General features: G+C 44.8%; 1 protein-coding gene across 2 annotated transcripts in view; it reads left to right on the top strand.

Moving 5' to 3' along the window:
• The first annotated feature begins 383 nt into the window (after positions 1–383).
• Positions 384–8,174, top strand: part of TAOK1 (TAO kinase 1) — a 62,993-nt gene continuing 55,202 nt past the window's right edge. For both annotated transcript variants that reach the window (XM_048324565.1, XM_048324562.1), the window contains exon 1: positions 384–494. The gene's annotated coding sequence lies outside the window, so the exon portion shown is untranslated. The remainder of the gene's footprint in view (positions 495–8,174) is intronic.

Genomic DNA, 8,174 nt, shown 5'->3' with positions numbered 1-8,174 from the left:
GCGGGGGCCGCTGGCTGCGGGCAGCGCGGAGCGGCGGCGGCGGCGCAGCCGGAGCTCGGGCGGCGCTGAGGGGAGGCGGCGGCGGGGCGGCGGCAGCGATCGCGGCCCGGCACACGGACCCGCTCCGCCGCGGCGGCACGGCCGGCGCCGCCCGCCCTCCCGCACGCCGTGCCTCCGCGGCGCGGCCTGGCCAAGGCTCGGCAAGCGGGGCCCAGGCAGCGGCGGCGGTGGTGGCGGCGGCGGTGGCGGCGGCGGCGGCGGCTGAGCGCTCCGCCGCGCCCGCCCTGCCATCTTAGGTGCCGTGCCCCGCCGCCTTTGTGCCCGCCGCGCCCGGGCACCCGCGGGGGCCGGGCCCGACGCCCCTCCGGGGGCGCCTCCCCCCGCGGGGCCGCCGCCCCTTGCCCCGCTCCTCCTCCTCCTCCTCCTCCTCCTTCTCCTCCTCCTCCTCCTCCGCGGGGGGCCGACCGGCGCTCCCAGCCCGGCTGCGGCGGAGGGTAAGGCGGGCAGCGCGGCGGGGGGCTCGGCCGGGGCGGCCCCGGGAGGGTGAGGGAGGAGGTGGGTGGGGGGGGCGGCCCGGTGGGGCCGGCGCCTCCCCCGCCGCGCTCTGCGGCAGTGCCGCAGGGTCGGGGCCGCCGCCGCCGAGCACCGGCGGGGGAGCGGGCGGCGAAATGGCGCTTCCCGCGGAGGGGCGGCCGCGGGCGGAGGGGTGTTCCCCGCTGTCAGGGGCCGCCGGAGGCCCAGGGCTGGGGCCGGGGCCGGCCCCGCGGCCAGGCGTGCCCAGCGCCGCGGCCCTTTTTGTCTGCGGCTCCCCCGGGGGCTTCGCCGGCCGAGCCCCGACCCCCGGGGAGGTCGGGGGTCCCTCGGAGACCCGCTGGGATTTCTGCCCTTTTATTTTTTTTCACCCTTTTATTTTCTTTTTCCTCCCTGCCCGTCGCTCCTCCCCAAGCAGTGAGTTTTCAGTGTATATACCATTTTGTTCGGTGCTGGTGTGGGATTTGGCTGAAAGTGACCTATTTTAAAGACCTTTTATTGCTCCCCCCTCAGCAATGCATGTGGCGGCCGATTCCGTTACCCAAATAGCGTTTCCCAACCATTTTAATTTGTCAGATTAAAACATCTCATGGAGGCTGGATTTCTGTGACCCGCGTGTGGGTATGTCGTTAGAAATATCTCTCACCCCGCTTTGCTGCAAGCATCTTTGGAGCATCAGAGTTCACCTTTGTCACTGTGAAAGCAGAAATAAATATCAAGGCGATACCTGGGAGATGCAGTTGTACCATTGTGTTGGGCGCGGTACAAGAAATGGGGGGGGGAGGGGGGAGAACCAGAGATTAAAATGGTTGTTGTCAAATGTAGATCTTTACATGCCTTCGGAAAAAATTATGACAGATCGGTAACAGCCCTGAGGACTTTTAATATATTTTCTTAGAGAAACGTTTCATGTTTATCGTGCTTGTCTCTGCTGGTTATCATGGTAGGGAGTATTTCATTCGGTGGCATTTTAGTGGCTGTGTTGGTTAAATAGCAGTTGCATTAACTAGTTGAAGAAATTGTGTCCTTCACCTTTGACTATTGCTTTTTTGAGAGCCCTTACAGCAGTGTGCCCATGCATGCCAAGGGCGGATTAATAAGATGTTACCTAAAGGTTTGGATGTTATTGATTCCTTACTATTAATGCTATTTATAGTGTGTTTGACATGGCTCTTGTTTTATGTGTTTGGATAAAGGTTATCAGCTTGGAATGCTTCAGATGAAACGTTTCAAAAATACCACCCCATATGTATATAAAATTGAACAATATAGTTCAGATCTTCAGTGTCTGAAAAGAAGCTTTAGTAGATAGCATATAATAGTGAGAACCATGGAGAACTGATACATTTTGACACTAGGGAAGGTTTGTTTTCATATTTCAGGATTACAGAATAACAACTTCTGTTGCAATAAATACCCTTTTGGGTATGTTTTTCTTGAGCCTACTTTGAGCCTACATTTTCCTTGCCTTTGTGCCTCCTCATAGTTAGTGTGTCATAGTTTTTGCTACTTATGTCCAAGGGCAAACCTAATCAACGATTGGTTTGAGCCTTCATATTAGATTCTCCACAACATTGGCCTAGTTCTGACTGGTATGTTTGCCATTTTTAGGACTCTTCTTCCTTTCATCTGTAGACTGAAATACATTGATAAACTTGAACCTTAATTTGTCCTTTGAACTTGAGAGGATGTTTTTCTCCTCTGTTAACTGAAGAGAAGGTGATTGTGGTAGAACAGCTTAATTTTAAGTTTAATCCTGCTGAAACATAACTGCCTGAAGTAAAAACTCTTTGGATAGTTTGATGTTACTTTTCTTTTTAACTAGACTGAATTAAGTGTTGCCTGTACAGGACCAGATGTTGGCATTAAAATTATGTACAGATAAGGTGGCTTAGGCCTCAAGTTAGACTACTTGAAAAAGTTATCTATGTCCTGCTGTTAAATTCCAGAGTAAACTAAACTGAAGAACTTTAAATGTTTACTTCCAGCTAAATAACATTTCCGATTCTGCAGTTTTCATCTCTAGCTCTATTCACCAGCTTTTTTCTCCAGAATAACAAGGTTTTAATGAGTTGTAAGACAGTCTTAGGTTTTATGCTTGGTGACATTCATTAGAAGAGAAGCAAATATCACACTAATAATTACATCTTCAGATGTATCCTAGTAGTGGATTTCCTGTAATGAGGATGTTTTGTAGAGAACAATAGATATGGCAGCAATTTCAGAGATTTGTTTTAAAGATGTTGTAGGTAGCTGACTCTGCAGTAGTGAGTTCCACTTTGAGATGACCCTTGCATACTCAACTGAACATTAGGTGGTTTCCAGGTATTTGGTTTTCAGGTGCAATTCTCTTTCTAGCAAAGACAGACTAGATGTACTGCTGCTGTTGTCTCTCATGTCTGTCACTTCTGCAAGGATATGCTTCTGATCTAACTTACTAGGGAGTAAGGTCATTTGCAAAATAAGCCTCATAGAAGTTTTTTGACGGTATAGGTATTTCGTCAAGTAAGGAAATAATTAGGGTTACTCTGGCTCTCTTTGTGATCCAGAAGTGGTAAGGAAGCAATGGTAAATACCACTTGTCTTATTTCATTCTCAGTGTATTTTGGAGAACACTCTCATAATCAGTAAGATCCTATCTTAGAAGCATTTTCTGTTGTGTTCCTGTTCACATCTAAATCATGTAAACAACATACTGTTAGGTTGAAGTGCATACTAGAAATTATAAAAATCTTTGGTGTTACCAGGGGTGAGCCGGGCTCTTGCCTTCTGAATGGCAGTGGTGCTGGGTGACCATTACATTTTTCCTGTTCAGTTATGCTGTGTAGTGTCAAGGATTTTACTTTTATTTCCTCTTGTGAACCTGGACAAAGGGAAGAGCTGAACTTCAACCCTGGGATAGAATCATGTCTGAATTGGAAAGTTTCCTGGGTCTGACAGCAGGGTTTCAGTTATGGCTGACACATGTCCTCCTCTGTTTAACCATGCTTGGGACAAGCTTGCCTGCAACAGCACAGAGCAGGATGATTTAATACCTTCTGAGACCCACATCCATCCTTTCTTTTATAATAGTGAATGTGTCCTACTCTTCTGCACAAAGTGCTCGTTCTGGATGGATGAGGTGCAGGATGAAGCCCCGGTGCAGCCTGGTGCTCTCTGGTGATTTCCCTTGACGCTGGAAGTTGACTGAGGTGTGCAGTTCTGTCCTCCACCTGCTTCTCCATGTGTGTCATTCCAGTGGCTCTGGTCTTTGATCCTGCACCAGCAGAAAGCTAACCTAAGGAAAAATACAATTTTGTGCCAGCTTGGTGATCTGAAATGGTTCAGTGCATAGTGAGGTGAGGTTAGGGACTGGGATGCACCATCACAGCCAGTGATGAGGTTTAGAGACAGAGGTGGCTGGTGGCAGTTTTTGCCAAATTTGTAGTGGTTAGGTTTCAGGATTCTTTGTTTTTATTGTCCTTTAACATGCTGAGGCATTGCTGATCATACATTGATTTCTCTGTGGAGAAGAGACTGAAAAAAATTCAATGGACAAAGGGTCAGAAAATCACTAATCCCCTCATGTGAAGTTCCAGAGGAAGAGTCCTTCCTGTGAAAAAATACAAAATATAAAAATATTAAATCAGAGGTGAAATGCAAAGTGTCTGAGGGGAAGAAGTGTGCAGAAAATAGTAGGAAAAGATAGAGAGCTGTTTAAAAGCAGAGTTGGCTTTTATACACTACTCCTTCCTCCTTGTCTAAGTGTCAGCTTGGTGATCTGAGCTCATTTACAGTACAGAACATGGAGGAGGGAATACTTTCTGAAGGCCCTTAGAAACACAATGGACATTAGCCAGCACAGTGGGGGCTCCAAACATGGTTTTTAAAGCAATTTTTGAACAAATATTTGGTGATGACTGAAATGACAGTGAAAGGGAAACTATTAGGAACTTCTAATACTTGGTCAGAAATCAGTGCATTATTATTCTTGACTTTTTTTTTTTTTTTTTTCACATTCTCCTAAATCTTTGTTTCTTTGCCAGAAGAAAAGGCAAGGTAGCCACTGTAAACACAGCATGAAATTGCCAAAGCAGCAATAAGTTTTGTCTAAACAGAGAAGTTTCTCCAGTTTAATCAGAGCTTGCCGAGGACAGATCTGCAGCATTAGTTACACACCTATAGCTTGGAGGTGAAGTTTTCTTTCTCTTAGGGATAAGTGAGGACAGTCCAACATGAGTTAGAGTGATAATGGCTTCTTAATACAACTGGACAGTAGCTCGAAGTTTTGCCTGCTGTATTGCTTGGCTAGAAGCAGTTTTGATTTTTCTTTAGAGGTCAGGATGGGGTGACAGCATGAGATTTACATATTGAGTATTGTCCTTAGGATGGAAAAGGCTGGAAATGTTTTGTTTGGGGGAAAAGTTGGATCTTGAGGGAAAAAAGTAAAAGTCACAAAACTCTAAAACTGGCAGGATCTTCAGTTTTCTGTGCCTGTGATCTTCCAGTGACCCTTATTACACTCCTGGCTACAGCCATGCAAATATTTTCTTTAGAGTGAGATGTAGTTTTATAAAAACAGTTTTCTCTTATGCTTATTGAGTGCAGCGTGTTTACAGGGCAGCCTCTTATCAGAATGTGGGGGAGCAGTGCCTGTGAGTTTTGTTGGAAGCTTTTATTGCATGTCAGCTTTGTCAACCCGTATTTGAAAATTTTGATGTTTACTGTTAATCTCAGGGATTTTTGCTTGTAGCTTTAGACCAAAAGCCAATATGTATTACACTTGAATTCTTAAAATGTGAATAAAGTTACTTTCAGCCTTTCACTTAGTTCATCTAAACTTTAAAACTTCTTTTTCTTCCCTTTAGCCTTCCGCCATTTGTTGAGCACCACTAGACACAGATTTTGAGGGGTTAGGTCCTTAGGATCAGGTCTTCCCTTTGCGTTGCTGGTTCAACTTCAGCTCACTGTGGTCTGGCTGATTTCTAACCTCTGGAAAGCTTTGGGATCAGGGAGCATGGGGAAGTGGAATATGCAAGTACAAGTATATGTTGAAAGGGTAGGGACCATTTCTTGTAACACTTCTGGCTTGCTCCTCATCCATGTGTTCAGTCTGTTTTCCAAGCGCCCAGCAATCTTCCCTGACATTCCACTGCTCAAGGGCAATAACAGACCCATGAGCCCATGCCCAGAGAAGTGTTGTACTGAGATTTCTTGGAAAGAATCTCATGTGCTACTGCACATGTTTGTTATTTTTTCCTCCTTCACCATTCTTAATATGCAGTTCTCATTTCCCATCTCAGTCCCCTTTTAATTGGTGACTGTCCCTCCCTCCCCAGCCGAGATGAGAGGAGAGGTTATTTTTGATAGTGCTGTTTCTCAAATAGGCCACGGGTATCCAGTAAGTAGTGCAGTAACTTTCTCCATCAGTTATTAGGATTTCTCAAGCTGTGTCCTGGTGGCAGTGCAACATGTTTCTCCCTTATTTCTGGCTTGCAGTTGTCACTAACGTTAACTCCTCCCAGTTCCCACTTCCTTGTAACCCAGTCTGAATAAAGATCATGGGATTTGACTGTGCCTTGCTTTGCTGCTGCTGCTCTGGATGTTTGGGTTGTCTCCGTGCTCTTTGTAAACTGTGTGCTGTGATCTTCTTTTGGCTTTGCCTGTTCCAAGGAGCAGTTGACAGTTGTTAAAATCAGTTCTGGGCCAGCCGTGATTTGATGCGATTAAACTGTGTTAAATGTGTTCCAGAACTGTTTCCTGGCCTAGATAGCAAACTAGTTAAACCCTGGGTTTCAAATCTATTTTGGTATGATTTGGCCCTGTACCCCTAGGTAAGATGCCTCCCTCTTTGAGGGTCAAACAGAACACAGGGTCTGTGCACAGCACATGATCTTTTGCCTCTAAATCTACCACCTTCATATCTCCTTGGGCTTTTTATATTAGTGTTTGCATATTGAAGTCTTGTCTTGAGAGTTACGTACTGGACTAACTGCAGTAATGTGGTTTTGCCACCCATAAAGACTAAGGAGCAGTGATATGATTTTCCCTGGCATCAGCTGAACTGGTATGAACCCCACTTTTTACTTGCTTGGTACATCTGAGTATGCAGCCAGGCTCTTAGATTGGGGTTTTTATGAAGGCTTGCAACCATAGTTAAAAAAGAGGGTAACCTTGGCCTTGACAAAAAATCCTGCTGTCTCCTAGAAGTGCATGTCAGAGTGGGGAAGGAAATAATGATACATTTCAGAGGCAGTGCCTTGCAAAGAATGCCAAGCTCCATTTTTATTATGGGTTAATTGCCGTATAGGCAAACCTTGAACTCTTACCTGTGTTTTTGGCTTAATTTTCCTTCTTCCCTTTCCACACAAACCCCCCTCTAACACATGCTTTGAAGTGTTTAAAACTAGGTTAATCTCTGGCTGGAGGTGTGTGGTAGAACCTCCTGTTAATTCTTGCTGGGACCTGCCCGTTTTGCAGCAAGAATGCAGGCGAACCCATCTGAATGCTGATCATCTGTCTTTTGTGAGTGATGGAAGGTTATTTTTCCCTTCATTTGGCACAATATATGGGCAAAGAAATCCTAGAGCATCTCCATTCCAAAAGCCACCTCAAGTGGCCAGATTTGTACAAGCTGGAGTGCCCATGGAGGTGGGAGAAGAGGGCTCAGTGAGGATGCTTGGGCTGAATTTAGGTGATTGCATGACAATCACTGGAGATATTTCCTTCTCCAGCTCTCAGAAGATGTTGCTGTCAGCTGCTAGCTCAGTAGTTGACCACATTCTTACCAGATCAACCTACACAGATGTCCTGAACTGACCAGAGAATTCAACATTTCTGTTGCTGACTGGGAGGACAGAGCACAGGGACCAAAATACTAAGATTATCTGTACTTAAGAAGAGGTCTGTATACATGGTTTTTTTTATCCAAAATAAAATGTTTTGGAAGAAGGAAGTCTTCATCCTCACCATTGCTTTAATTTCACTGCAATACTGATGATGTAAATTTATTTGCAAAAACAAGACTGGGCAAAAGATTTGTTCCTGATTTGACAACAACAAGCAGAGTGCTTTGAATACTAGACTAACATGAAAATAGTTTACTTATAAAGTATATGATTTACCTTCACTAGCTCATAATTAGTCACAAAGACATAAAGAACACTTAAAGAATTATTTGCTAGTTTATTGAATAAAAAATTTGACAGTGAATTTTTGATGCCCAGTTTTAAAAAATATTTTGGAAAAGCCCCCTAAATCTTCCCACGTATTTTAGTGCTTTTTCTTGAATGGCCCTTATCTCTTGAAAATACTAATTAGCACATTATTTTAAGTCTCTTATGTTATCCCTTGTTACAGGAGTTGGTAATTGTGGGCCACTGTGCAGGTGGGCCATCATGTAGGGCTCTGGAGTTTTCCCACAGTGGCTGGTCCAGCACCAGGGTGTGTGATCCTCATCTGAATAGTCTTCCCATTGCTGTGGGAATCTCTGATACTGAAAATGAATTACTCTAGAGACTGCAAATTGATATAATAACAATTTTTTTTGTAGATTTACAAATATTTTATGTTTAAACAGAAATAGTTATAATTAATATGAGAAATGAAATATTAATACACAAATAGAAATTTAAGCTATAACAAAGAAATATTATATGTGTGAT

This window comes from Corvus hawaiiensis, chromosome 20 (assembly GCF_020740725.1).
Source record: "Corvus hawaiiensis isolate bCorHaw1 chromosome 20, bCorHaw1.pri.cur, whole genome shotgun sequence".
NCBI classification, from domain to species: domain Eukaryota; kingdom Metazoa; phylum Chordata; class Aves; order Passeriformes; family Corvidae; genus Corvus; species Corvus hawaiiensis.
The sequence above is the reverse complement of the archived record's forward strand: the minus strand, read 5'-3'. Positions and strand labels throughout refer to the sequence as shown.